Source organism: Pleurodeles waltl, chromosome 7 (genome assembly GCF_031143425.1).
Source record: "Pleurodeles waltl isolate 20211129_DDA chromosome 7, aPleWal1.hap1.20221129, whole genome shotgun sequence".
NCBI lineage: Eukaryota > Metazoa > Chordata > Amphibia > Caudata > Salamandridae > Pleurodeles > Pleurodeles waltl.
The window spans coordinates 124,265,947-124,291,807 of record NC_090446.1 but is presented as its reverse complement, the minus strand read 5'-3'; the positions used below and the strand labels follow the sequence as shown (position 1 = coordinate 124,291,807).

General features: G+C 44.0%; 1 protein-coding gene across 6 annotated transcripts in view; it reads left to right on the top strand.

Moving 5' to 3' along the window:
* The window catches only part of TPD52L2 (TPD52 like 2), a 130,144-nt gene that overhangs the window by 82,796 nt on the left and 21,487 nt on the right, over positions 1–25,861 (top strand). The window lies entirely within an intron of this gene.

Sequence of the window (25,861 nt, the reverse complement as noted above, 5' to 3'; positions counted from 1 at the left end):
AAAAAATGCCGTGGCTCGTTTACTTCTTAACATTTCCAAATATTTTCCAGTGTCTGATGTCAGAAAATGTAACTGGCTTCCTGTAAGGCAGAGAATTGTCTTTAAGACACTCTGCATTACATATAAAGCGCTAAATAATCAAGGCCCTAATTTTTCTAAGGAAAACATTAATTGGCATAAACCAGCAGATCACACGGGTCTGCATCTCGCATGCTCTCTTTAGTACCTAGCTACAAACAGCTCAACTGGTGAGGCAGACGTTTTTTTCGAGGAGCATCCAAAGCATGGAACGCTCTGCTGCCACCCTACTAGCCTTCAGGAAAGCTGTGAAAACCTGTCTGTTCAAAGAGATGCTGCATTTATCTTGCCCTTAGGCCCTGCTCAGCAGTACTAATGAAGCCTTTCAGCCCAGCCCCTAGACACCTTTGAGTATTAGTTGCGCTCTACAAATATACATAACATAACAATGATCCGGATCTCTACCCAGCTAGACCATCTCGCCCTGAGGATTCCACCTCATATCAACAGGTCACAGCCAGGGCTGCATCCTTCCACAATGTACCACTGTACACTGACCCTATTGAGCAAGTCTTTCTATTTGACACCCTTGCCACAACGCATAGAGTCAGTTCCTTCTGATGCTCCCAGCCATGCTTCGACACACTGAGATCCTTAAGGAGCCAGTAAGAGCATGAATTATCACTCCTTGAGTCTATAAAAATATAAGCCTGCACCCACAGACCCTTTGTTTATAAAGGCTCAGATTCCTCCTTATTCTATTGCTGCATCAACTACACGTAAAAGAGCAAATAGTCAATCTCCAGGAGATACTCCCCCCTCTTGACAAAGAAAGTAAGAAGTTAGATGCAGCAGGCAAAAGAATCGCAGCTCAGGCAGCCAACCACTGGCATATTGCTAACGAGCAGGCGTTGCTAGTACTCTATGACAGGGCCCATTGGTATGCAATGGAAGATTTCCTTCAGTATCTTCCTGAGGAGCATTGTAAAAGGAGTTGCAAAATTATTGCCGAAGGACAAGCTATTTCAAATAATTCTATTTGTTATGCGCTGGATGCTGCTGATACTGCTGCATGCAGCATTAATACTTGCGTCATTATAAGAAGACTTGTTTGACTCAGGTGTTCGGGGTTTAAGCAAGAGGTACAGCAGGCAGTGTTAAACATGCCTTTCGATAAAGAGCACCTTTTTGGCCCACAAGTGGATACCACACTAGATATATATATATATAGGTTTCACAAGAGGATTTCAGTCATCCTTTACAGACCAGTCTTCCACACAAGCCAAGACCACCTCTCAATCCTACACCAGAGGTTTCTATAGAGTTTTCTATGGAGGAAATATTAATGGCAGAGGAAAACCATCCACTTCTAGAAGCTCCGCCTCTGCTGTCAGACAGTAGCTGCCTCCTCCTTCCATCACCTCACACCACTCCTGTAGGGGGAAGACTTCAACATTTTTACCCACAGTGGTCAGGCACCACCACTGACCAGTGGGTTCTTTCAATTATCTAAAATGGTAATTGTTTGGAGTTCATTTCCACTCCCACAAACATACCTTCTCGCACTCACAAACTTGCACAGGAACATCTCACTCTTTTCAAAGAAGTGCATTCTCTTCTCCTCAACGTGGCCATAGAACCAGTTACTTTACTTTCTTATACCAAAAAAGGGCAGTTCACTCAAGCCAATTCTAGATCTCAGGCCATTAAATAACTACATTCTATCAGAGAATTTCCATATGGTCACTCTTCAGGATGTCATTCCCCTTTTCCAACAAGGCGATTTTATGACAGCACTAGATCTAAAAGACGCCTATTTTCATATTCCCATCCATCCAGCACACCGCGTATACCTCAGATTTGTGGTTGCAGAAGAACATTACCAGTTCAAGGTCTTACCTTTTGGGATCACAACCGCTTCCCAAGTGTCTTGCAGAAGTTGCTGCACACTTCAGGAGACAACACATTCGTGCCTTCCCTTAATTGGGCGACTGGCTCATCAAAGCCAGCACGTTACAACAATGTCAACATCACACTCAACTTATAATCCATCTCCTACACACTCTGGGATTCACAATCCGTTATTTCAAATCCCATCTCCAACTGCTTCAGCTACAACCTTATCTAGGAGCGGTACTCAATACACAATTGGCGCTAGCTTTCCCAAGCCCAGCCTGGGTTCAAACTATTCACTCATTGATTTCTCAGTTAACAGAGAACCACTCATACACAGTGAGGACTTTGAGTCTGCTAGGGATGATGGCATCTTGTATTGCCATCGAACCTCCTGCCAGACTTCACATGCTTCCTCTTCAACAGATTCTCTCTTGTTTATGGTCACTGGCAAAGGGTCAACTGGAAGATCTAGTGTTTTTGAACAGCCAGGCTCGCCGCTCTCTGTAATGGAGGAATACCACCAACCTTCTGAAAGGGCAACCCTTTTTGGACCCTGGGCCTCAGATTATTCTCGCAACAGACGCATCACAAACTGGTTGGGGAGCGCATCTCCACAACCTCACAGTGCAAGGTTTACGGGATATCACTCAACGGTCCTTACACATCAATCACCTGGAACTGCAGGCAGTCTTCCTAGCAATGAACGTGTTCCTTCCAAACTTGCAACACAAAGTAGTGCTAGTACGTACAGACAGCATTACTTAGATGTATTATCTTCAAAAATGCGGAGGGTGGTGGGGTATCACAATCATCTCAGCTGTCCCATCTTGGACAGACAGTATGGAAATGGGCAATTCATTACCACTTTCAGTTAGTGGCACAGTATCTCCCAGGAACAGACAGTCAGTTTGCAGACCTGCTATGCAGGATGAAATGCAACAACAAGCCCACGAATGGGAACTCCACATGCAAGTCTTTTAGCAGTATTTTATAAAGTGGGGAACACCTCTAATAGACCTATTTGCCTCCGACAAAAGCACAAAATTCCAAAACTTCGCATCCAGGTACTATCACCCTCAGATTCAGGGCAATGCTCTATTGATGAACTGGTCAGGGATATTTGCTTATGCTTTTCTGCCTCTCCCACTCATTCCTTTTCTAGTTTGGAAACTCAGACAATCTTCCCTCACCATGATACTGGTAGCTTCTACATGGGCACGCCAACCATGGCTCACAGCACTTCTGAGTCTCTCACTAGTTCCACACCAGAAGCTCCCCAACAAGCCGGACCTTTGAACACAGAACCAAGGACAAATAAGACATCCAGACCCCAAGTCACTCAACCTGGCGATATGGCTCCTGAGGTCATAAAGTTTGGATATTTACAACTACCGTAGGAATGTATGGACATTCTTAAAGAAGCGTGTAGACCCACAACTAGACAATGTTACGCAGCAAAGTGTAAACGCTTTGTCTGCTACTGCCAGCCAAAAAATATTGACGCTCTAAAGTCAACCATTCAAGAGATTGTTTGTTACTTACTGCATTTACAAAAAGCTAATTTAGCTTACACATCTGTTTGACTTAATTTGGCAGCTATAGCTACATATCTTAAAAACAGACAGCATACTTCTTTATTTAGAGTTTCAGTCATTTAAGCATTTATGGAAGGACTTAAAGACTATTTCCACCCAGGGTACCTCCGGCAGCATCCTGGAACTTTAACATTGTTTTCACAAGGCTCCTGGGTCCCCCTTTTGAGCCATTACATGCATGCCCCTTGCAATTTCTATCATGTTAGGGAGCTTTTCTGGTGGCTGTCACTTCACTTAGACGTGTGAGTGAGCTCCAGGCTTTAATCTTAGAAGATTCCATCTTCATAAAGATAAAGTAGTTCTTCAAACCAACCCTAAATTCCTTCCAAACGTAGTTTCACTAATTCATATCAATCAGTCAAAATAATTGCCAGTTTTCTTTCCACAACCTGATTCTGTTACGGAAAGGTTCTTATGTATTATAAAGGTAGAACAAAATAATTCAGAAAAAGCAAACCTTTTTTGTGGCCTTTTCAAAGCCCCACAAAGAAAACCCTATATCAAAAAACAGGTATAGCTAAATGAATAGTCAAGTGTATTCAAACTTGCTATGCTAAAGCAAAACAGCATTTACCAGTGACACCTAGCGCACACTCCACTAGGGAAAAGGGTGCTTCAATGGCATTTATTAGTAAAGTACCTTTAGCATATATTTGTAAAGCAGCTACGTAGTTTACACCACATACCTTTACAAAACACTATTGTGTAGTTGTACTAGCACGTCAACAAGCCAGTGTTGGGCAAGCAGTGCCTAGAACACTTTTCCAAACAATTGCAACTCCTGCACGCTAGCCAACACTTTATAGAAGGACTGCTTTACAGTCTACGCAAAGCATGTGTTTCTACAACCACACATGCCATTGAACAGAAAATTCTACTTACCTGCAAACATCTGTTCGTGGCATGTAGTGCTGTAGATTCACATGCGACCTCCCCCGACACCTACAGCTATTGCAATTGTGTTAACATGTAAATATTGTACATATGTGGATACATTGCATGGACATCACTTTCTCTCTTACTCTTTCACACTACTTCACTCTCCTGCCTGTGGAGAAAACAACCTAACAAAGCACTCGAGCCCGTGTGCAGTTTCTCTGAGAGGAGGAGTCACTCGATCCAGTGACTTGAAAAGCTTCATCAAAGAAAAACAAGTTGTACCACTCCGGACCCAACACTAGATGGTGGGCTTGTGCAAAGCATGTGAATCAACAGCATTTATTTAGGGATAACTGCAGAATGAAGTCTAGCAAAATTAATAATATAATAGGTTGTACGTTAGTGTTTTTGTAGGATCTTATATCCTGCTTTTTGCAAAGAGCAGAATTTCTAGCTAATTTACTAAAAACCTCCTTAGCAAGGTCCACATTGTCCTGTGGCCCTTGCTGGCCATAGGACTAGGCCTGATTTTCATGCTTATCTCTCATTGAGTCTCTTGATCCCAGCTTCCAACCTCAACTCCATTCTTGGACTCGTAAAAGGCCTCTTCAGTTCTTTGAAAGGTGCTATTTTCCACCACTCCCCCTCTCTTAAGCATTCACAGTCTTGTTGGGTTTGACATGAAGAGGCTCAGGAGTAATTATTGATTTGAAGTGACACAGAGATATTTGTGTATATAGATGTGAAGCACGAAGGGACTGGTGAGGTCATATTCAAGAACCAAACATGGTGGTGAGAAAGGAAATCTAAACTATGGCTTTGGTTCAGTAGACATTGTCCTACTTGGGGGTCTGCAACTATCAGCAGTAGGTGGCTTGTTCCAAAATTGATTATTGGTACACTTTGAATCAGTAGACGGCCTGAGTATGCAAATGCTGTTGGTCTATAACGGACCTAAAGCCGCAATGATATTGTTACTTGTACCTTTGCTTCCCCTCACCCTCTCTTAGAAAGGTATGGATGAAAACTGCTATGCACTGTTGAGATGTATTCCCCTACCACAGTAACACACCTCCCTGTTTCTCCATAGACTTATTTCAATTGCTCCATAGCCAGCCCTACACCTATGTTAGCAGAATTTTGGAACCGAAAGCAAACAAAGACAAGTGGAAGGAAAATAAAGGAATGGAGAAAACTCAATGTAAGGTCAAGTTTTTCCCAACTTTAGTTATAAACACCACACCTAAAGAATCTAGTTGTTGGCTCTTTGTCAAAATGACCCACTTATTTGTTGCTTATGCTTAAAGTTTTACAGATGCACTTGCAGGTCCTTTGGCACTTAAACCCTGAACCCACAGCATTTAAAAAAGACAATCTTTGTGACTTTGGTCACATTGCTTCAAGATTCCATGAGTTGGAGAACAAAGTGTTACCATTTGGTGGTGAGCATCCACTCGTAATTCATTAGTTTGTTTTCATGGAGGACAACTTACCCTTTCCTTTGTCCCGTTCACCAACCCAGGATTCCTCTGCTGGGCCTCAGCCTTCCTTCTCTTCCAAAAAGGATGTGGTATTGAAGATGTGGTAGAAGCTCTGTTTTAAAGAGCTAAGCAGCACTGTAATGTTCCACATACCAACCAAATGCTTTTCGAGTTAATCCTCCAGCTCTCTGGGGCCCTTTGTCAGTAAATGTTTTGATTCAGAACCAGGACTTCCTATCTAAGATGAGTGATTTCAACACTGCCATGTTAGCCAAATTCAGAACTTCCATCTGCAGTACCCCAGAAAATTGGGCTGGCTGGTGCCTGTAATATTTTGTGCTGTTTTTCTTGGATTCTCACTGTGCTAGAAGTAATGACTCAATTAAGTGACTTTAAGGTCACCTATAGTACCATGGCTCCTCGTGCTTCTCTTTTTCAGCAAAAAAGGTATTATACCAAACTTTCAAGCGTCCCCACTACTCTATAAGCACTGCTTTGGTTTAAGGTGCATTTTTGCTTTTAGAAATGTTTGTGCCATTCATTCTCATGAGGGATTCAAAGAGGGGATCAGGCTGCTTGGATTGCGTACGGCTTTACTCTGCCAAGACGGGAGGTAACAGGCTTGACAACATTGTGGTGCCCCAAAGCCGGGCACACTTCGCTCTTACTTCACACGAGCTGGATATGCCTGTCTTACTTCTACTTCCACAGTGTTGCTAAGTTTCTTTTGAGTCTGTCCTGAAAAGCTTGTCAAGATGAGCATTGCTTTTTTAACTTCAGCTTGCACACCCCAAACCCAAAGTAATGCACTTTCCACTCAACCTCCTATTTGGTTGCAGAAGTATTGTTGCATTATTATTATTTATTATTGTGATGAGCCATTTCACTTTATTTTTTTTATTCAAGTTTTGCAATACAGCAAGGTCCATATGTATGGGTCAGATACAACATATACAAACACAGTAGCATCCCCACATTACCAATTGAGACACAGTAGTATTGAAGCCGGTTCAGAGAAAACCCTAACAGCATCACCCAACGTATTTAATTCTCCGGAGTGTCCCAGCGGCCAGTCTCTGTCAGCAGAGGCAACAGGTTCGTCCAACACTGACAGCAGATATTCCACTAAGGGGCTCATATGTCCTTAAGCCTGGATTGTCTTGGCAGTTCCTCTGCATATAGTTCCAATTGAGACCTATGGTGTGTGATCTTGAAGGGGACTCCACATTTCACCAGGATTAAAACACCCCTGGCATACAGGGAGTAGGACTATGTCAGGCAATGAGCCTCGTGCCCACCTTCATATCGGTTAGGCATGTAAGGTGTGTCTCCTGTAGGAGTGCTATCTGTATGTCATGCCGGTCTAGGGAGTGGAGTACTAATCTAATTTTCCTATGGTTGTTAAGCCCACTCTTATGTTCCATGTGAGCAGGGTCACTTTATTCCCCCTGTTCCCCCCTACACCTCCCCCCACACCCTCCACCTGGAGAGGCTTGAATAAGAACAGGTACAGTAGTGTTGAGTGTTAATAAAAGACAGCACATAATATATGGAATGTTTGGTAGTGTGGGTGCTACACAGGTGATAAGCACACAAACAATCACCGCCCCCTCCCAATTCAGCAGATAAGATAATATTGGCAAAGACAGTCCCTTGGAAGCTAACAAGTAAAAAAATAAAAATAAATTGAGGACACCAAACAGTACATGTATTTCTGCTTATCAAGTCCATCTGGGGTACTCCCTCCCGAGGGGGTCGCCAGGACCCTTCAAATCACTCCAGGTGGGCAGAGGTGGCTGGGAGATAAGAATAGCATGCCTCGTTAGTCCCACATAGCATTATGTCAGTGAGGTATAGCTGCCTTTCCAGTTTGAGGTATATGACCCTCAGCACATTCGATCCAACCGTGCAAAAGCCCTGACGGCTGTGCCGGAGGCAGACTTATCCATGTGGTGCCTTACAGTTCATCCTGGTCTGGTTCATTGGTTTGATAATCTTGCTTCTGTAGTGTGAGGGATTTAAGGAAGTCTTTACGTCTCCAAAGGCTGCAAAAAATGCTTTGTTTCTCTTTATAGTCGATCCAAAGATGTGGTGAATATAGCATAGCATAGGGAATGTCAGCTTTTTGCAGAAGTCGCTCCACTGGTAGGAATTCCTTTGGAGCGGTCTGAACTGCCATTGTGAAATCCGGATAGAATGCAGTCTTGTTGCCTTGGTAGACCGTCTCTTCTGTTGCACGCCATACAGAGAACCGCATCTTGTTTTTGATTACTTTATAAGTTTCGTTTTGATTATGCAAGATGTACCAGACAGCAATCGCCACATGAGGGAATGATGCACTCTTACCAGGAGCCAGGAGAGGCTGTAGCGCCAAAGATGGAGTTCAGCATTGTTACGACATAAAACTCAATTTTACGTGTGTTTGTTGACTTGGGCACCCCAATTATGCACAAATTATTGCGACATGAACACGCCACCAAGTCGTTATTCCTTGCTTGAATTAGACCTAATGCCTTCTCCATATTGAGACATTTTGTGCTAACCTAGTGTAGATCACCATCTGTCTAGATATTCACTGTTCAGCTTCTGCAAGTCGGGCGGACTGTAAGTTTTGCAGACGTGGTCCTTTCGGATATTTAAAGTATCGATTTTTTTTTTTTCCCCATCAATAGACTGGAGGATGCTCTGCATTACCAGTAATGTAGATTCCAGTGTGGGTTTCCTGATCCAGGGGAGCCTCTTGAGTCAGTCTATTAGAGCTCCTGGTGTCCATATTCAAACGCCTCTGTCCATCTTGCCCGCGCCGTTATATGTGGTCCCGAAGGCACGCTGTCACAAACAGCATTCCTATCTCACAAGATTACTAGCTTTCGAATTTGCAAACTTGTGTGGGTTCAGTTCAGCAGACAGCGTATTCCCACTGCTCCACACATGTCTCAGCTGCGGGCACTGCAAGCATGCACCGGTCGCAGTGTTTTTTTTTTTTTTTTTTTTTTTTTTTTTTAATAAGGGCCAGCAGGCAGGAATCAATTCAGTGTCCAAAAAGACAGTGTTTTCCCCCACAGTCTCTTGTCATTCCCTTTATCAGCTCTGTACCCCGCAATACAGCAGACAATGGATCAAGAGAAATGCCCCCATAAGGTCCGGTCAGTAGTAGTCACTCACTGAGTGATGTGCTGGGAGCGCCATGCTACACTGCCTACTATATATATATGTTCGATGGCATGTGTAGCTGCAGATACACATGCTTTGCACATCCCGCCATCTAGTGTTGGGTTCGGAGTGTTACAAGTTGTTTTTATTCTAAGAAGTCTTTTCGAGTCACGAGATCGAGGGACTCCTCCCCTTTCGGCTCCATTGCGCATGGGCGTCGACTCTATCTTAGATTGTTTTCTTTTCTTTCCGCCATCGGGTTCGGACTTGTTCCTTTTCGCTCCGCGCTTCGGTTCGGAAAGTTAGTGAAAAACTCGGAAAATTCGACGGTATTGTTTGCGTTCGGTATCGGGTTAGTTACAACAGATCGACACCGAATTTGGAAGAGCTCCGGTGGCCCTTCGGGGTTTTCGATTCCCCGGCGGGGCCTGGTCAGCCCGACCACGTGCGTCTTCAAGGCTAATGGAACGGACCCCATTCCGCTTCTGCCCCGAATGCCACAACAAGTATCCTTATACAGATCAGCATCTGGTCTGTAATTTGTGTCTGTCTCCAGAACACAAGGAGGATACTTGTGAGGCCTGTCGAGCATTTCGGTCCAGAAAGATTTTAAGGGACCGAAGAGCAAGAAGACTACAGATGGCGTCGGTGTCGACAGGACAAAAACAGATGGAAGAAGAAGAGGAAGCCTTCTCCATCGAGGATTCGGACTCGGAAGAGGTCGAACCTGAACAGACGCCGAAAACCGTGAGTAAGACGTCAATACACAAAACTCACGCAAAGACCATAAAAGCCCAGGGGACGCCACCGCCGGCAGGCCATGGCTTAACCCGAAAAATAGGTGACCGAGCATCGGCACCGAAAAAGGGCATGCATGTGTCGAAGTCATCCGACTCTGGTCGAGATACCGGCACAGAGCAGACTCGACACCGGGTCAGAGCAATCTCGGCACCGAGAGAGCGGCACTGAGGCAAGTCGGCACCGAAAGATCACGACGCCGAAGAGCAAAAAAGTGGCGTCGGAGCCGAAAAAGGCAGCCGAAAAGGTTTCGGTACCGAAACATCCGGCCTCTGAACCGAAAACAAGTTCCTACACAGAGGAACAAGGCCTGTCCTCACAAATGCAAACACATAGATTTGGACAGGAACTAGAGTCCATGGAGCCAGATTACACACAAAGAAGGCTCCACATCCAAAAAGAAACAGGGAAGATCAGTACTCTCCCTCCTATTCAGATGAAACGAAAACTTGCCTTCCAAGAGAAAGACAAGCAGCCACAGGCAAAGGTGGCTAAACAAGTAACCCCGCCACCATCTCCACAACGCTCTCCACAGCCATCACCGGTAGCCACTCCATCAATGATGCAATCTCCAACTCATACAGGGATGAGTCAGGATGATCCAGACGCGTGGGATCTTTATGATGCGCCAGTGTCAGATAACAGTCCCGACTGTTATCCAGCCAGACCGTCACCACCTGAGGACTCTACCGCCTACACACAGGTGGTGTCAAGGGCAGCGGCGTTTCATAATGTTAGCCTGCATACAGAGCCGATTGAAGACGACTTTCTATTTAACACACTGTCGTCCACACATAGCCAGTACCAGAGCCTCCCCATGCTACCTGGAATGCTAAAACACTCCAAACAAGTGTTTGAAGAGCCTGTCAAAGGAAGGGCAATAACTCCAAGGGTGGAGAAAAAATATAAACCGCCACCTACAGACCCTGTGTACATCACACAGCAGTTAACACCAGACTCTGTGGTAGTAGGTGCAGCACGCAAGAGGGCGAACTCACACACCTCAGGAGATGCACTACCTCCAGATAAGGAGAGTCGTAAGTTCGATGCGGCTGGGAAAAGAGTGGCGGTGCAAGCAGCCAACCAATGGCGCATTGCCAATTCACAAGCCTTGTTGGCGAGATATGACGGGGCTCATTGGGACGAAATGCAACATTTTATAGAACATTTGCCCAAGGAGTTTAAAAAAAGAGCGCAACAAGAGAAACTTAAAAAAGACACTGATACGGCCAAAGCCATGGGCGCACTCTGCTCCCCACACAGCAGAGGCACATTTCGAAGATCACAATTTCGAGGGGGGTTTCGAGGACAAAGCACTGAACCCACAACCTCACAAACAAGGCCCACTTATCAGAGCCAATACCAGCGGGGAACTTTTTGGGGACAATAAAGAGGGGGACAATTCCCAAAGAATAGAGGGAAGTTCCAAAGTCCCAAAACTCCACAAAACAAACAGTGACTTACATGTCACAAATCCCCAACACACAACACCAGTGGGGGGGGAGACTAACCAAGTTCTACAATAACTGGGAGGAAATAACAACAGACACGTGGGTCCTAGCCATTATCCAGCATGGTTATTTCATAGAATTTCTAAAATTCCCTCCAAATGTCCCACCGAAAACACACAACATGTCAAAACAACACATAGATCTTCTACAACTAGAAGTTCAGGCGTTGTTGCAAAAAGAGGCAATAGAGTTAGTACCAATTCATCAGAGAGGAAGAGGAGTCTACTCACTGTACTTTCTCATACCCAAAAAAGACAAAACTCTAAGACCTATATTAGATCTCAGAACATTAAATATCTACATCAAATCAGATCACTTTCACATGGTGACACTGCAGGACATAATCCCATTGCTCAAACAACAAGATTACATGACAACACTAGACCTAAAGGATGCGTACTTCCATATACCGATACATCCTTCACACAGAAAGTACTTAAGGTTTGTATTCCAAGGGGTACATTACCAATTCAAAGTGTTGCCATTCGGGATAACAACTGCGCCAAGAGTTTTTACAAAATGCCTGGCAGTAGTGGCTGCTCATATCAGAAGACAGCAAATACATGTGTTCCCGTACCTAGACGATTGGTTAATAAAAACCAACACGCAGGAACGGTGCTCACAACACACAAAGTATGTCATAGAAACCCTTCACAAACTAGGTTTCTCTCTCAACTACAACAAGTCACACCTTCAGCCGTGTCTAGCACAACAATACTTAGGAGCAACAATCAACACAACAAAAGGGATTGCCACTCCAAGTCCACAAAGGGTACAAGCATTTCACAATGTAATACAGGCCATGCACCCAAAACAAAAGGTACAGGTCAAAACAGTGATGAAACTACTAGGCATGATGTCCTCATGCATAGCCATTGTCCCAAACGCAAGATTGCACATGCGGCCCTTACAACAGTGCCTAGCATCACAATGGTCACAGGCACAGGGTCAACTTCAAGATCTAGTGTTGATAGACCGCCAAACATACACCTCACTTCAATGGTGGAACACTATAAATTTAAACCAAGGGCGGCCTTTCCAAGACCCAGTGCCTCAATACGTAATGACAACGGATGCCTCCATGATAGGGTGGGGAGCACACCTCACCCAACACAGCATCCAAGGACAATGGGACCCCCAACAGAGACAGTTTCACATAAATCACTTAGAATTACTGGCAGTATTTTGAGCGTTGAAAGCTTTTCAACCGATAATAACACACAAACACATTCTTGTCAAAACAGACAACATGACAACGATGTATTATCTGAACAAACGGGGAGGAACACACTCGACACAGTTGTGTCTCCTAGCACAAAAGATTTGGCATTGGGCGATTCACAACCACATTCGCCTAATAGCGCAGTTCATTCCAGGAATTCAGAACCAGTTAGCAGACAATCTCTCTCGGGATCACCAACAGATCCACGAATGGGAGATTCAACCCCAAATACTAAACACTTACTTCCAAAAATGGGGAACACCACAAATAGATCTATTTGCAACAAAAGAAAACACAAAATGCCAAAACTTCGCATCCAGGTACCCACAGGATCAGTCTCAGGGCAATGCGTTATGGATGAGTTGGTCAGGGATATTTGCATACGCTTTTCCCCCTCTCCCACTCCTTCCATATCTAGTAAACAAACTCAAACTCATATTAATAGCACCAACTTAGGCAAAACAACCCTGGTACACAACACTACTAGACCTTTCAGTAGTGCCTCATGTCAAACTGCCAAACAGACCAGATCTGTTAACTCAACACAAACAACAGATCAGACACCCAAATCCAGCAGCACTGAATCTAGCAATTTGGCTCCTGAAATCTTAGAATTCGGACATCTAGACCTTTCACATGAATGTATGGAGGTCATAAAACAAGCTAGAAAACCTACAACAAGACATTGCTATGCAAATAAATGGAAACGATTTGTTTATTACTGCTTTAATAATCAAATCCAACCCTTACACGCATCTGCAAAAGACATCATAAGCTACTTACTGCACTTACAAAAGTCAAAGCTAGCTTTTTCATCCATTAAAATACATCTCACCGCAATTTCCGCTTATCTCCAAATTACGCATTCGACTTCACTCTTTAGGATCCCAGTCATAAAGGCTTTTATGGAGGGCCTAAAAAGAATTATACCACCAAGAACACCACCAGTTCCCTCGTGGAACCTCAACAACGTCTTAACAAGGCTCATGGGTCCACCGTTTGAACCCATGCACTCATGAGAGATACAATATTTAACATGGAAAGTTGCGTTTCTCATTGCCATCACATCTCTAAGAAGAGTAAGTGAAATACAGGCATTTACCATACAAGAACCCTTTATTCAAATACACAAGCATAAAGTAGTTTTACGAAATAATCCAAAGTTCTTACCAAAAGTCATATCACCGTTTCACTTAAATCAAACTGTAGAACTACCAGTGTTCTTTCCAGAACCGGATTCTGTAGCTGAAAGAGCACTACATACACTAGACATCAAAAGAGCTTTAATGTACTACATTGATAGAACAAAACAAATACGGAAAACAAAACAACTGTTCGTTGCTTTTCAAAAACCTCATACAGGGAATCCAATATCCAAACAAGGCATTGCCAGATGGATAGTTAAATTTATTCAAACCTGTTATCTCAAAGCAAAAAGAGAACTGCCTATAACACCAAAGGCACATTCAACTAAAAAGAAAGGTGCTACTATGGCCTTTCTAGGAAACATTCCAATGACTGAAATATGTAAGGCAGCCACATGGTCTACGCCTCATACGTTTACCAAACATTACTGCGTGGATGTGTTAACAACACAACAAGCCACAGTAGGACAAGCAGTACTACGAACTTTATTTCAAACAACTTCAACTCCTACAGGCTGAGCCACCGCTTTTGGGGAGATAACTGCTTACTAGTCTATGCAAAGCATGTGTATCTGCAGCTACACATGCCATCGAACGGAAAATGTCACTTACCCAGTGTACATCTGTTCACATGTGCCCACCCACCTCCCCGGGTGCCTGTAGCCGTTTCAAAGTTGATCTTGAACATTGGTAAATTTGTAAATATATCACTTTAAACCACATCATGTACATACATATTTACTCCATTGCATGGGCACTATTACTATAATACACAACTCCTACCTCACCCTCTGCGGGGAAAACAATCTAAGATGGAGTCGACGCCCATGCGCAATGGAGCCGAAAGGGGAGGAGTCCCTCGATCTCGTGACTCGAAAAGACTTCTTCGAATAAAAACAACTTGTAACACTCCGAGCCCAACACTAGATGGCGGGATGTGCAAAGCATGTGAATCTGCAGCGTCTCATGCCACGAACAGATGTACACTGGGTAAGTGACATTTTCTATATATATATATATATATATATATATGAATGGCTTCACAGGTGGGACAAATGGCAACACCTGAGCAGAAGGCAATCGCGACACCAAAGTTGCTTACAGCTGGTGTTTGGGCTTTTTTCACATGCACCCCTGCAACATGCAACAAACAGGGCTATAGGCATTCCAGTAGAGCGCAGAAATCAAGCACTGGGCCAGGCTGCGACCGCAATGCAAGGCCCGGGGGGGCTGAATGTCACCAAGAGGACAATCTGCAGCATATTGGCCATTTGCAGCCTCAGGGCACAAACGGCGATCTCACCTCCTCATTGGTCTCTAGTGCTCAGTGGGCACACACATTTCCTGAGCCTGGCCTTCAGCACATCTACGCGCCTTGCGCGGGCCGTGGCAGTTACAGGCTGTTAATACCCACTCTGGGGCCCGGCTAGCAGATCTCGGACGTGGCAATCTGGGTGCGTGCCATCCCAGGAACCACAGCAGCTGCCCGACAGAAAGTCAAAGATAGTCCCAGGGCAGCCATGCCACACCAGGCCACCGGTTACAGTCACAGTCCAGGCCTCTGCAGTGCCTCAGGCTCCATGGCCTCCTCCCCAGTCACACCCGTCAGCAGACGTTCGTTGGAGCCAGCGGGCCCACAACGCACACAGAGCTGCAGCACCCATTTGCCATTCAGCTAGCGGGCATCCCGACCTCCGAGCACCACTGGGTTCAGTCGTCTTCCCTCAGCAGCAGTGTAACCTGCACAGCCCACAGGTCCTGATATGTCTGGACGTTATTGCTGGTTTTCAGCGTCTTGCAGAGGCTGCAAAGTGTTGAATCCGGCCATAACTCACTTCTGGGCACCCAGCCAGGTGATTTTGGTAATGTGGGATGACCGATGGCAAGATAAATGACAGATTTTGTCGCCCAGCTGGCAGAGCTATATTAAAGTTTGTCCATCATGCTGTGGGATCTGTGGTGTCCCGAGCCACATGATTCCAAATTACCGTAGAAAATGTGCTGGAGCTGTTCATACATAATTTAAATAGATGTTGACAACCGTAACACAGGCATATGGTGCGAAATGTGGTAAATTGCACTACGTGGAGGTGACAGTACCTCTAGGTTTTCCAAAGTACCTTGTGTTTTGCTATAGTTTTGAAGTTGGTAAGTCTCTGTTTTTACCATTTGACTTGGTGTTTGTTTCTTGTCAGTTGCCTAACCTTTTTGTTTAGAAATGGGAGTTTGTCAATTGCATCATCACTCATTTACTTTTTAAACACCTGGATGTGGCCTATCTTCTTTCTTCACACCATGGGTGAAAAGGCAGGTGGATGTTTTGGGTCTCCAGCCAACTTCTTGCTATTGACTGAAACTGCATTATCAACCTCTCTCACTGACTCCACTTTTCCACCAAGGCTGATGCTGAATGCCATAGCACCCACATTTTTCTGTCTTCTCCCTTCATGTCATTGGCCATTTGAGTCGTAATGTTAACTATATGCGTTGGCAGTTCCCTGTGTTCTTTTCAGTGTAAGTTTTGCACTGCCTTTGTTTAATTTTTATGTCTTGTTTTGCACAATTTCTTGACTTGTATGGTTTTTGTGTTCCACTTTTTCACCTTTGTAATTTCCTGCAAGGTGTTGCAGTAGCCCGTATTTGGTCTGCTTCTATCTGCACTTACTTTTGTCTGTTTAGGTTATAGCCTACCAGACAGTGCAGCTGTCTGGTTTGCTAAAGACACCTAGGGGACTTTCAGAAAGTTGAGCTAGGGATGCATTCCGCTTGTTAGTTACCATTGGCTTTGTGGTTTGTAACTCACACTTTCTGGATTTCCATTTGCTGGCTTTATTTGGTTAATGCTCTCCAGGTTCAGTTTGTCCCTCCTATTGCCTAAACCCTGTTTCCTAAATCATTCCTCGAACTTGCTTTCTGTTAAAAGGTCTGTAAATCTTGTTCTTATCTTATCACATTTGCTGTGCATTCAAGGACAGAGGTCGAATGTCAAGTGCTGACTTCCAAGAAGGCTTGTTTAGTTTTTTTTCACTAACTTCAAAGTATAGAGGATTTATGTGACAGTCTTGGTGGATACTGGGGGCAGGACAGAGTTGTTTTTTCTAGTACACAACAAATTAACTGTGTAAGTATTTCAGAATATATCGGAATTATGAAGGCACAAATTAAGCACATTTTATGTTATTTCTGAAGTGTGTTGAAAAGAAATACTTTAATATGATCAAAATGAATCATTAAACTAGGTGATGCATTTCTACACATTTTCATCTGTACACTGTATAGTTTCTTCAGTAAAACTATGCCTGTGCAAATGTTGTGGTCATTTCAATTGAAACTGTGTTGTCTGTAATGACAGTGTTCTACCACACCATGAATGCTCCATGCTATGCTACTCCACTTTACTCTGCACTACTCCACACCACTGCACTCTACTCTGCACCACTCTACGTTACACCACTCTGCCATTGCACTCTGCACCACTCCACTCTACACCACTTCATGGTAATGGACTTTATGCCACTTCATGCTATGCTTCTCCGCTCTACCCTGTACCACTCTACTCTATGCCAATGCAGTCTTCGCCGCAGTATTCTACCCCACTGCCCTCTGCACCACTCCTGTCTAGGACACACCAATCTACGACAATACACTTTACTCTGTAAAACTCCACTCTGTGCCCCTGCACGCTATGCCAATCCTCTGTACGCCACTCTAATCTACTCTGCACCACTTCACTCTATGCCACTGCACTCCACACTACTTTACTCTATGCCATTACACTATATGCCACTCTACACAACCGTACTCTTCCCTGCAACACTCCACTCTATGCCACTTCAATCTACTCTGAAATAATCTACTCAAAGTCCCTGCACTCTACGCAACTCTACTCCACTCTGGCCACTCCACTCTATGCCACTGCACTCTACACCAGTGCACTATACACAACTGCACTCTTTGCCACTGCACTCTGTGACACTATATTCTACTCTGCATCCCTCTGTGGTACTTTACACCACTCTGCGCCACTGCTGTCAATGCCACTCAGCTCTACTCTGCACTCTATTCCACTGCACTCTATGGCACTCAACTCTACACCACTGCACTTTATGCTACTCGACTCTGCACCACTGCACTCTGTGTTGCGCCGCACCACTGCACTCTAATACGCAACACTCTAATCTACGACACTGCATTGTACCCTGCTGAATTCAGTGCCACTGCACTCGACGCCTCTCTACTCTGCAACACTTTGTGCTTCTGCACTCTGCAACACTCTATGCCACTGCACTCTACACCAGTACAATCTACTCTATGCAACTCCACTGTATGCCACTCTACACAATTCCACACTATGCCATTTCAATACACGACACTCTGTGCCACTCCACTCTACACACTAAACTCTACTCTTCGCCATTCCACTCTACGACACTCCATGCCACTCTCTTATGCGCCACTAACGTTTAGCCATGCTGAACAGCCATGCTGGTGAACAACAAGGCTGAAACACATTGGCAAAGCAATAGCTCTTGCATAGGCGAGACCTTTAGCCTTTGCAAATGCTGGTTATTTCTGGTGTTTTTATTTCTCTCACTGTCCACCTTGTTTGACATATGCTCTTACTTTGTTTTATTGTAGTAGTATTTTGTGACATCACAGTTTCTGATGTCGCCTCCCCCCAGTGTTCATTGTTCCTTAACAACCTTTTAATAAAGGAGATTCATGTGAAGAAGACCCTGGCAAATTAATTCACTAACCATGTATTGACTCTGACCCTACCCATTGAGCGTTGAGGAGCTGTACTATTCTTTTGAGTTTCTCTCAGTGCCAATGATGTGAACATGGATTTTCAACATTGATCAACCACCTACAAGTTAAATAGATTTTCATTTTTATTTTTAAAAAATCAAGGTTTTTTGCCTAAAGTTGCCACCCATGATCAACCCAGGAGAAACAGACTTTGAAAAGTGGCCTTGGTGTCATGTAGTGGAATTGGAACAACTAGGTACAATAATGATAGCTTTACTTAGTCATCCTTCCTTTGTCAAAATCACACTTCTGTGGATGCACCAAAGCGTGTTCCCTTCTACTGAAGTTGTTCTAGCTTCACCTCCTTGCAGCAGTCTCCTTTCTTCCTCGGTTTTGCAGTTTCACAGAAACAAGCCCAGTATTGTTAACTAAAGCTAATATTTCTTTGGAGACTTGTCACAAAGTTATTTCTCTTTCTTTAGCTTTGTTGATATTGGGTTTGTTGTAAAATGTGCTAAGATTCCTTTCATATTCTGACACCATTGGAGACTCGCAGACTTAAGGTCTGATACAGGGAGGTGGTAAGTCTACTAAAAAAGTTTCAAGTTTGGACAGCTGAACTCCCACAGAGATCTGCTATTGTATCCAGATGGAATCTGCCAGTATAACTATGGCCACATGTTAGAAAAACAAACTGATATACTAGAGATTATTAGCTGGTATAGGTGCTTGGTAACACCCTGGAGCTGCTGTGTAGTAGCTACACTGCAGTCTTCCTTTTACATGATGTGATAGAAGCCCTAATGGTGAGGTTAGGGTTTGGCCCAGGAACAGTCATTTGTATACTTTATGAATCCTAAGTGATCGCGTATATACAACTGAAATGTTGTGAAACATTATGGCCAAGACACTCTGTTCAGCTGACCTGTCTGGTGTTTTATTCCTGTATTGTCACTCCTCTTTGTTCAGGTGTTGTGCCAGATGTCCCATATCGATCCTGGCACTATTGCACTCAAGTTATCACCTCCTTCCTATTGTTTTTTGAGGCCTCTACTCTTATTATATCTGCCCTGTCTTGTGTACTTTGTTTATTCACCAGGTGTTCTGGGGTGAAGGGTTCATTTCTCCTCTTGTTTATGTGTGCTGTGAAGTGCTGCCTACCTATACAGATATTTTTCCACAATGTGAACCTGTTCTCACTGGTATTCCCTTGCTGTCCACTTTTTTGTCTTGCCGCTGGCATCCCTCCTAACCTAACGTGTGGTGTTATCTTGTGGTCCTTACATTACTTCTCTCTCCTGTTCAGTAAGGTGATATTCTTGTTAATTTCAACTATAACTTTCTCATAGCCTTTCCCTCTCTATTTATCCTCTGGCTGTCCCTACATTTCTCCCCTGCACATAATACGCCTGGAGCTCCACCCATGTGCTCCTGACTCTGTGTTTATCTAATCTGTGTTGTGTCGCGTGGGGTTCTGGGAGATCTGCTTGTCTGTCCTGGTCTATGCAGTTCTTGCCTCTGATAATCTGCTGGGTGCTTGCTTTAATATAATAACTTCTGTGACTTTATTGTTAACTTTACTTCTCTACCCTCTTAATGCTTCCAAGTAGCAGCTACTCCATCCGCCATTCGATAAGCATGCCGGCAATGAGGTAAAGTAACTGTCTCCTGTGAAAATCTTTTATTTCAACATATACCAGACTGAGAAACTGGTGTCATTGAAACTTTTCCTGTCCTGTTACATCCTAGTTGGTGCTTTTGTTATAATGTGATGCATGCCTTGCTTGGAAAGAGCTCCTTGTGAGAGTCTAATATCTTCTGCTTTGCAGCCTGCTTGCTCCACTTTACTGTTTCTAGGTATCCAACTTGTTTTTATGTGTGGAACTGTGGTGTGAGACCTGGTTTGTGGTGATTAGAAGCTCCAGCTATAGAGGTGCAGAACATTTTCATGGCCTATCAAACTCCAGTGACCTTTTCAACTACATGCAGAGTACCAGGTTGCACATAAAAGGATATACTAAGACATATTTCTGCTGTTTTTGAACCGCAAAATCAACTTCACAATTGCAGCTTGAGTTTTCCCTTATGGAACGTTCACAGTTGCACTCTTGTGATGTCAGTAAGAGAAGGACCCTCCCTGGTTTTTTCTGTGTATCTAAAAGTAACAGAAAATCCCTGTGTAGCTTACAGAGCATATGTTTGGAAATTAATTGTTTGATGGCATGTATGGCTGTAGATACACATGCTCTGCATTCTCCTGCCATCTAGTGTTGGGCTTGGAGTGTTGCAATTGTTTTTCTTTGAGAAGTGTTTTGGAGTCATGAGATCAAGTGGCTCCTCCTTCTCGTTGATAGTCGCATAGGCATCGAGTCCTCTGTTAGATAGTTTTTTCTGAGCCACAGCGTTCAGACATGTTTCTGCTCACTCCTTATTCACTCGCTGTGGTTTGAGATTCTCTTTCCGTCTGTTCTTTATATTGATTGTATTGTACTTCAATGGCGTTTTCTTTCATCATAATCTCAAACTCCTCCGGTCGAACTTCAACTGCGTACCCTTTGGGGCAGGCATGCCCGGCCTCTGGCCTCTCTACACGGGACATGGAAAAACATAATACTGTGATGGAACGAACGCAGTTCAGATTCTGCCCTCTGTAGCACATCAAATTTTCACACACAGATCACCATCAAGTGCGTATTCACTGCCTTTCCCTGGACTACAACGAAACCATCTGCGATGCGTGTCGATTGTTTGGGTCCAAGAAGCCCTTCTGGGACCGACTGGCTCGCAGGCTGGAGATGGAGCACTCAAGCCAAGAACACACCCTGGACATTTTCGGGGGTGAACATGCCCAGGAGGAGCCGGAGCAATCAGAGGATTTCTCGATTCAAGACGCAAACCTGCAATCGGATATAGAGCCAAGACATCACTTTGGCACGACCCATCAGTAACGTTGCCCTTTCTCTTTCCACAAAGACTTCCAAAATCCCATAAAAGATGTCGCCGAACTACCACAGCCCTTGGGCCATGGTCGGTCATGGAAACTTGATTTGGCTGCCCCGCACTCCGGTTCGGCTCCGAAATCTGGACAAACTTTGGCTCTGTCTTCCCTTTCGACCTCTACTGTCTTGGTCAGAGTAAAAACAAATAAAGCTTTGGCATCAACAACTTCGACACCAACTGGAAATACTGCATCAATCCCTTCGGGCTCCCGCTTCACCACCGCCTTCTACTTCTCCATGTCCTCCCTCTCCTCCACCCCACTCTGCTCTTCATTCACCTAATTCTCACGCTGAACAGGACTACCCTCCACACGGTTCAGCTGTTTATGGTAGGGGAGACTTAGGGGATACCTCACAAGACCCAGACACTTGGGATTCCTGTGATCCAGATCTTTAGCCTGCGTGCCCCTCCCCTCCAGAGGACACCACAGGGTATCAGCAGGTTATAGCCAGGGCTGCTGCCTATCATAATGTACAATTACACAAAGATCCCATAGAAGAAGATTTTCTATCTGATACTCTAACCTCAACACACAAGGACCTCCAATATCTTCCTATGTTGCCAGTAATGCTTCGCCATGTCAAAGATACTTTCAAAGAACCTGTGCCCGCCCGTGTAATTACACCAAGAGTAGATAAGAAATAAAAAGCAGCACCCTCTGACCCAATTTATATCCAATTGCAAGTCCCTCCAGATTCCATTGTGGCTATCACTGCCAGAAAGAGGGTAAATAAGCTACTGGAGATTCACCTCCTTCAGACAAAGAAAGTAAAAATCTTGATGCAGCAGGTAAAAAGGTAGCTGCACAAGCTGTGAACCATTGACGTATTGCTAGTTCGCAGGCATTGCTTGCGAGATACAATAAGGCACACTGGGATGAAATGGAAGACCTTTTTCGATACCCCCCAGAGGAACACTGTAAACGTGCACAGCAAATTGTTTTTGAAAGTCAAAGAATTGCAAACAACTCAATGTATTAGATGCAGCAGACAGAGCCGCACAAGGGGTGAACTCAAGTCATGCTCAGAAGGCATGCTTGGCTCAGGTATTCCAGCTTCAAACCAGAGGTGCAGCAAGCTTTTGGCAAAGAGCACCTATTTGGTCCCCAAGTTGACTCCACCCTGGATAAACTGGAAAAAAGACAAGGACACTTTCTCCAATATACAGGGGGGCTACAGGTCAAGCACACCCTCTGACCATTCTGCCTACAACAGCGCCAGACTTCTTCCTCAATCTCCAGAGGTTTTTTTCATAGGAACATTTAAAGGAAACAATATCAGACGAAGAGGAAAGACCACCAACACTCTTGGCTCACCCTCCTCAGCCAAACATTGACTACCTTTAAATTCCCCCTCCCCATTCCACTACAGTAGGGGGCTGCCTTCAAGTTGTCCACAGTCAGTGGACACACAGAACATCTGACCTTTGGATTCTATCCATTATCTAAAATGGTTATTGTCTGGAACTAACATCAACACCTCCAAACATTCCACCTCGCAGACACAAAATGTCAGCAGAACACCTCACTCTTTTAAAAGAAGAGGTTCAATCTCTACTGTTTAAAGCAGCTATACAGCCTGTTCCAATCCAATACCAAGGAACAAGAGTATACTCCCTTTACTTCCTCATTCCCAAAAAAGACTGCACTCTCAGTCCTATTTTGTACCTCTGGCCGCTAAATCACTATATTCTCTCAGAACATTTTCATGGTCATCCTTCAAGAGGTCATTCCATTGCTACAAAACGGCAATTTCATGACAGCTCTCGACCTGAAAGACGCCTACTTTCACATTCCTATTCACTCTGCAGACAGCAAATATCTACGTTTTGTTGTGGCTGGGCATCACTATCAGTTCAAAGTTATGCCTTTCGTGGTCACAACCGCTCCCACAGTATTCACCAAATGCCTACCCGTGATTGCAGCACATCTCAGAAGACAATAGATACATTTATTCCCTTATTTGGACGACTGGGTGATCAAAGCCAGCACTTTACACCAATGTCAATCACATACTCAAATCACAGTAAACCTTCTCCACAAACTAGGGTTTACAATCAACACCCTCAGATCACACCTAAAACCCCTTCAAATCCAGCACTATCTAGGGGTATTCTGGGGATTATTTTACCACAATCCAGCATGTGTTCACAACTTTTAACAAACAACCTCACACTTGCAGAACAATCATACTTACACAGTCAGGACATTAAAGCGACTTCTAGGAATAATGGCATCCATGCGTCCCCTACAGTAATGTCTTTCTCATCGGTGGTCTCAAGCTCGGGGTCATATTCAAGATCTAGTGTTGCTAGACCGTCCAGCTTGCCTCTCTACTATTGTGGAACACCACCAACCTACTCAAAGGCGGACTTTTCAAGACCCTGTTCCTCAAATAATCCTGACCTGGATGCTTCTCTCACAGGATAGGGCGCTCATCTCAATAACTCAGTTTAAGGATCATGAGATCCCAGTCACCAGTACATGCACATCAATGTTCTGGAACTTCAGACAGTGTTTCTAGCCCTAAAAGCTTTCTTACCGGAACCTAATGCACAAGATTGTCTTACTCAGTACAGACAACATGATAGCAATGTATTACCTACAAAAGTGGGGGAATACAATCTCTCCAGCTGTCTCAACTTGCACAAGCACTTTATATATGGGCTCGTCGTCACCACATTCATCTCCTGGCAGAGTACCTCCCAGGAATAGACAGTAATTTTGCGGATCTGTACAGCAGGGTGTATCAACAAGTCCACAAATGGGAACTCCACCCAACAGTTTTTCAAAAGTATTTTTGCAAGTGGGGAACTCCTCACACAGACCTGTTCGCCACAGCAGAAAACTCAAAATGCCCAAACTTCGCATCCTGATACCCACATCCTCAGTCCAAGGGCAGTGCTCTATGGATCAACTGGTCAGGGATATTTACTGACTCTTTTCCTCCTCTCCCCCTCGTTCCATTTCTGGTGCGCAAACTCGAACAAACTTCTCTCAAGATGATCATTGTAGTCCCCCCTCCACCTGGGCTCACCAACCATGGCTCACAACACTACTAGCTCTCTCCCTATTGCCTCACAAGAAACTACCCAACAAGCCAGATCTCCTCACACAGAATCTCGGACAGAAGAGACATCCTGATCCCAAATCAGTCAACCTTGTGATATGGCTCCTGATGCCATAGAGCTTGGTTATCGACAGTTATCCTCAGAATGTATGGACATTTCAAAATTGGCTCGTAGACCAACAACTAGGGCCTGCAAAATGGAAACACTTTGTCTGCTATTCTCAGTCAAAACACATTGATCCCTTAAAACCATTGGTATAAGACATTATTTATTTGCTTCACCTGCAAAAAACAAACCTTGCTTACACATCAGTTAGACCTAGCTGCCATTGTAGTGTGCTTACGAAACAGCCAACATATTTCATTATTTAAAATCCCAGTCATTAAAGCTTTCATGGAAGGTCTTAAAAGAGTGATCCCACCAAGGCTGCCCTCAGTACCATCCTGGAATCTTATATTGTGCTTACTCGGCTCATGGGGTCCTTTTTTTTTTAGCCTCTTCACTCTTGTCCCATACAATTCCTTTCTTACAAAGTGCCTTTTTTAGTTGTTATTATATCACTTAGACATGTTAGCGATCTACAGGCCTTAACACTAGAAGAACCTTTCTTTCAAATGCATAAGGACAAATTAGTCCTTCATGCAAATCCAAAGTTCCTACCAAAGATTATCTCAGAATTCTACATTAATCAAACCTTTGAGTTACTGGTTTTTATTTCCACAACTTGACTCTGTGGCATAAAGAGCACTCCACACCTTAGATATTAAAAGGGGTGCTCATTTATTACATTGACAGGGCTATTAAACAACTTTTTGTGGCTTTTTCAGCACCTCACAAAGGAAACCCTATTACAAAGAATAGCATAGCTAGATGTATTGTAAAATAATTACAAATAGTTATGCTAAAACCAAAAGACAATTAACACTTACTCCCAAAGTACATTCCACAAGGAAAAAAGCTGCCACCATGGCATTTTTAGGAAATATTCCTTTAGCTGACATTTACAAAGCATCTACTTGGTCTACGCCACACACATCTACATAACATTATTGTGTAGATGTAAAAGTGCGTCAACAAGCTAATGTTAGACATGCGATCAAAAGAACACTTTTTCAAACCTCTGCAACTCCCACAGGCTAGCCACCGCTTCTTTAGGAAGAGTCTGCTTTACAGTCTATGCGTAGCATGTGTCTCTACAGCCACTCATGCCATCGAACAGAAAATGTTACTTACCAGTAGACATCTGTTTGTGGCATGTAGTTCTGTAGCTTCACATGTGCCCTCCACGGAAGCCTGTGGCTGTTCTGTTATTCTATATTTTTATATAACTGTGCATAGTTACTTA